Genomic DNA, 5,329 nt, shown 5'->3' with positions numbered 1-5,329 from the left:
CCTCGATATCCAGCCCATTCTACAAAGAGATATAGTCAGAATTCTTGGTTTAGGACTAGCATGCTTCCCTGGGAAATTTTTGGGAGTTCCATTGTTTGTTGAGAAATACAAAATTCTATTGGGAAGATCTCATCAACAGATGCAAACAAAAAGATGGAATTATGGAAGGGCAAATGGCTAACATCTATTGGAAGAATTCTAATGATCGAAGCAGCTCTATTTGCTATTGTAATCTACTATATGTCATGCCTAAATATTCCTGAGGTGATAATAGATAACAATCAAAATCCTGAGGAATTTTTTTTGGAATGGGACCAATGACACTCAAAAAAACTCTCTTATTTCTTGGGATAAGATTTGTATGCCTTGAGAAGCAAGAGGTGCTAGTGTAAAGCAACTTAACATCATGAATGTGCCCATGGGTGCCAAACTGGTCTAAAGTATGTATCAAATCAATTCTAAATGGATCAACATAATGAGAAAGAAATATCTAGTTTCTGAAGATCCTATCTAAATCCTCAATATTAGAAATCCCTCTAAAGGATCTGCAATTTGGAACTTTATACTTGACTACGGGGACATAATCATCAAACATATCACCTCGTATGTCAAAAATGGACAAAAGGCCTCTTTTTGGGATGACTCATGGGATGGACATTAAGAACTCTAGAAAATACAAGATTTGGAGGACATCATGAAGGACACGATCAGTGTCTAGGGGAGGAAAGTGAGTGATTATGGGGTTTTCACTAGATGAGGTGAATGCCCCTCAAGATAAAAAAGACAAATTAAAAGAAATATTAAACTCCAGATGTATTAATTTTGCAGAACAAGATGATAATATTAGACGGTGTGTATCAATGGATGGACAATATAAAGTCAAGATCAACTACAAAATGAAGGAGATTGTGCTTGTCGACAAGCAATGGCCTAAGGACCTGTTGTGGGGTAAACGTGTTATCTCCCTAAGGAAAGGGTATTCTCTTGGATGGAAATATAAAATAGAATATTGACACAGGATATATTGATCAAGTTTGGCATCCCTAGCCTCGAAAGATTCCCATTCTGTGAGTGTAAAGAAGAAGATGCAGATCACATACTACTTGCATGTCCTTATGCAAAATATTGTTGGAAACACTTCTCCACAATCCTCAATTTACAATGCCCTATACTACTCAGGTTGATGGACTGGTTTGGTATATGGCCAAAATGGAAAGAAAAAGGGGTGTTTGGGTGCTTGTGGCAAGTGATCCCCTCATCGGTTTTATGGGAATTATGGAAGGAGCACAACAAAAAGATATTCAAAGATCAATCTATGCCTAGAGACAATCTAATAAAAAATATGGAGGCCCTCATTGTGGAGTTGGCAAACTCTGTAGCTAAAAGTAAAACAATAAAAGGAAACAACTATACAATTTGGCATGAGAAAATGGTTAAACTCTTCAATAGGTTAATTATTTCCCCTTTGATTGGAGCAAGAATGAATAACTCAACATAATCCTGACAAAATGTAAAATGGGAACCACCAGAGCCTGGGTGGATTAAAATCAACTTTTATAGTGCCTCAAAGGGCAATCCAGGTCTAAGTGGCATCAAATGTGTTTCTCAAAATGAGTTGGGAGTTGTCATTGTAGAAAGAGTCGAATCAATTGGCATTGCTACAAATAACTTGGCAGAATTCGGGGAAAAAAATGAAAGATTTAGAACTGGGTAGGGAGATTGGAGTTGAAAATATTGACCTTGAAGGTGACTCTCTCATAACCATTAATGCCATCAGACAAAATTGTTGGCAATATTGCATTATAACAAACAGTGAAAGATTGTTGGCATTTCATAAGGATATTGAGAAGGTTGTTGATGATTATGGATATAACTGATTAAAGATGTTTACTGTCTTGATATTATTATTTTGTCATTGATGTCAAGAAATTGATTTTCTAATTCAGTATAATGTTGCCATATCTTGAGAAGTATGATTTAAAAGAGTATAAAGATGTCGGTAAAAGACACAGGAAAGAATATGATGAATAAGGTATTCAATGGGCAACTATTACCGAGTCAGACAATGATGAGATCGTGATGTTTAGATTGTTTTAACATCATACATATGTTGTAAATTGTAAAGGTTAATATTGTACTATGTTACCAAGCAAAGAACCTAGTCGGTAAACCCTAAGGTTATCGCTATCGGTTAATGAAGGCAGAATGTCTATTGAGTGAAGTTTAGTATTCACCGAGTTATAACCGAGTTGTAACCGAGCTATAACAGAATGCATTAAATGTTTACATGCGTTATTTAATGAAAGAAGTTGATGAGCTGGAACTGATTAAATGATTGGAGAGTCGTGGATGAAGTTTTGTTAATGAATCTAAGGCAATGGAAAGTCGACATGAAGATCTAAAGCGCAGATTGAACCGCAATACCCTGGCACAAGTTCCAAGAAATGTATGCAAGTTCCAAGGTAGGGTAAAACATTTTCAGATTGAAAGATGCATTGAACCTGGACAAGATTGAAGATCCGATGGCTATGATTGATCATGGGAAATGTGATCAAGAAGATTAAGCGGTTACCTAATTGTTTATAAATAGGAAACTGCTAATAAACAATGTATGCGGGCAAGTGTATGCATAGGGATGCTACATAGTGATTACTGAGTATAGAAACTTGAAGACCTATTTGAATAATAGAGTATAGAAGCCCAGCAGATAGACAAGATTAGTTCTATGTCTAGATTGTATTGAACAAATAGGAATCTACTTTAGCATTTTAGATGTGAAGTTGCAGATAGATTTTTATTACTGTTATTTTGAGAAAGTGATAGAAAATCTCTTAACCGAGTGGACTTAGCAGTCTTATTTGTAAAACCCTCTAGCAAGGTGACATTTTGATTGAGTGTTTGAAATCCTTTAACAAGGTCACTTCTAACAAGGTGAAGATCATAACAGATCTGAGGAAAATCCCTTAACTGGGTCACATCTACCAATGTGTTTGTAATCTTTAACAGGATTTGCTTTTAACCGAGCATACTCTAGAAGAGTATATTTCTTAGTGGGTCCGAAATCCCATAGTGGTTTTTCCCTATTTGGGTTTCCACGTTAAATCTGGTGTTATGAGGTTTATGATGTTTATATGCTTTTGAGTTTGCATGTTTAACAGTTTGGTTATATTACTGATATATATGTTACCGAGGTTGAATCTGATGTTTCTATGGATGATTAAGTTTGTATGATTCACCCCCCCCTCTCATCTTGTTGGCTATTGGATTTGTACTTATATTAAGTATCAAAACTATCAATTGGTATCAGAGCTTTGGACTCCAGAATAAAAGTTTAAAGGCACTTGAGTTAAAGATCCAAAGATGTATAAGAGGGATGCACTGAAGCTGAACAAGTCAAGTTTCTCTACATGGCAGAAAAGGATGAAGTTGCATCTATCAGGAGTTGGAGAATATGATGTATACTATATGGAGAATGATTTTGTTACACCAAGCACCTATCCACTGACTATGGAAGAGATAAAGGCAAAGCAATAACATATTCAAGCAATGATTGAAATAACATCTGCATTGACCGATTCAGAGTTTAATGATCTAGAAGGTTGCAATGATGCAAAGGCAATGTGGGATAAGCTCATATCAGTATATAGAGGAGATGAACATGTTCAAAGAGAAAAAGTAGATAGTCTAAGAGGACAACTTGAATCTATAAGGGTGAATGAAGGTGAGAACATAACTCAGTACAGTACAAGACTAAAGGAGATTGTCAATCAAATCAAAGGAGTAGGTGGAACTATTGAAGAAAAGGATATAACAAGTAAGTTGTTGAGAACCCTTCTACCAACTCATGCAATCCGAGTCTCTGCATTCAATGAATTGAGGTCTATACCTAATATGCCAGTTTCTTTAGATGCTACTATTGGTAAGCTACATGCATTTGAGTTAAGTAATTTTGATAATAGTGGATCTTCGGTAAATAAAGTTGAATCTGCATTTAGTTCTTTTCATCTTGATGAATCTAATGATTACAATGAAAGAAAGTATAAGTACTCTGAAGGAGATCACAGTGGAGCAAGTGAAAGATTTCGTAAGAACATGGAAGAAGTACACAAATTGTATGAGGAAATCAGAAAGCAAGAAGAGTTTGAAGCATTATTAGCCAAAAGGTTATCAAGAGGAAAAGGTAAGTATAAAGGAAAACTACCTTTGAAATGTTACAATTGTGATAAAATAGGACATATGGCTTCTAACTGTCCTGACAAAGATTTTACTGAAAATCACAGTGCAGTAAGTATAAGTACTCTGAAAATCACTATCCTGAAAGTATAAGTACTCTGAAGGAGATCACAGTGGAGCAAGTGAAAGATTTCGTAAGAACATGGAAGAAGTACACAAATTGTATGAGGAAATCAGAAAGCAAGAAGAGTTTGAAGCATTATTAGCCAAAAGGTTATCAAGAGGCAAAGGTAAGTATAAAGGAAAACTACCTTTGAAATGTTACAATTGTGATAAAATAGGACATATGGCTTCTAACTGTCCTGACAAAGATTTTACTGAAAAGAGAGATTACCGAGATGACAGACAGAAAGACAATCATTATAGAGGACACCGAGACTTCAAAAGAAGAGATAGAAAGACATGCTTAATAGCTGATGAGGAATCCAATGATGATAAATCAAATGAAACTGATACAAAGGAAGTAGTTTATGTGGCTATCAAAGATGGATCAGATGAAGAAAGGTATGAAGAAAAAGCCCCACTATCTCACATAAATACTAATGATTCTTGGATCATAGATAGTGGATGCTCACATCATATGACAAGAGATAAACACAAGTTTGTTATATTAGAAGATTATGATGGAGGCTATGTTAGATTTGGTAATGATGCACCATGTTCGGTGAAAGGTAAAGGATCTATAACACTTCTTGACAATGCAAGATGCAATGATGTTTATTGGGTTGAAGGTTTGAAATTCAATTTGTTGAGTGTAGCACAACTAAACAACACAGGTTACCAAATAGAATTTCAGAAAGGAATTGTCAAAGTTCATGACAAGAATGGAAAGTTAGTTGCTACCGAGACACAAACAAAAGTTAACACATTTCACCTTGACTCAACTCGTAACAAGTGTTTGTATGCAAAGATAGATGATACCTAGTTATGGCATAAAAGGTTTTGTCATGTCAATTTTGATAATCTGATCAAAATAAGCAAGAAGCACCGAGTAAGAGGTCTACCGGGTCTTGAAAAACCTGAAAATGCTATGTGTTGAGGATGCCAAATGGGTAAGATGACAAGATCAAGTTTTACAAGTAAGTCTTACACTTCT

This window comes from Cryptomeria japonica, chromosome 3 (assembly GCF_030272615.1).
Source record: "Cryptomeria japonica chromosome 3, Sugi_1.0, whole genome shotgun sequence".
Taxonomy (NCBI): Eukaryota; Viridiplantae; Streptophyta; class Pinopsida; order Cupressales; family Cupressaceae; genus Cryptomeria; species Cryptomeria japonica.
Note: the sequence above shows the minus strand (reverse complement) of the source record.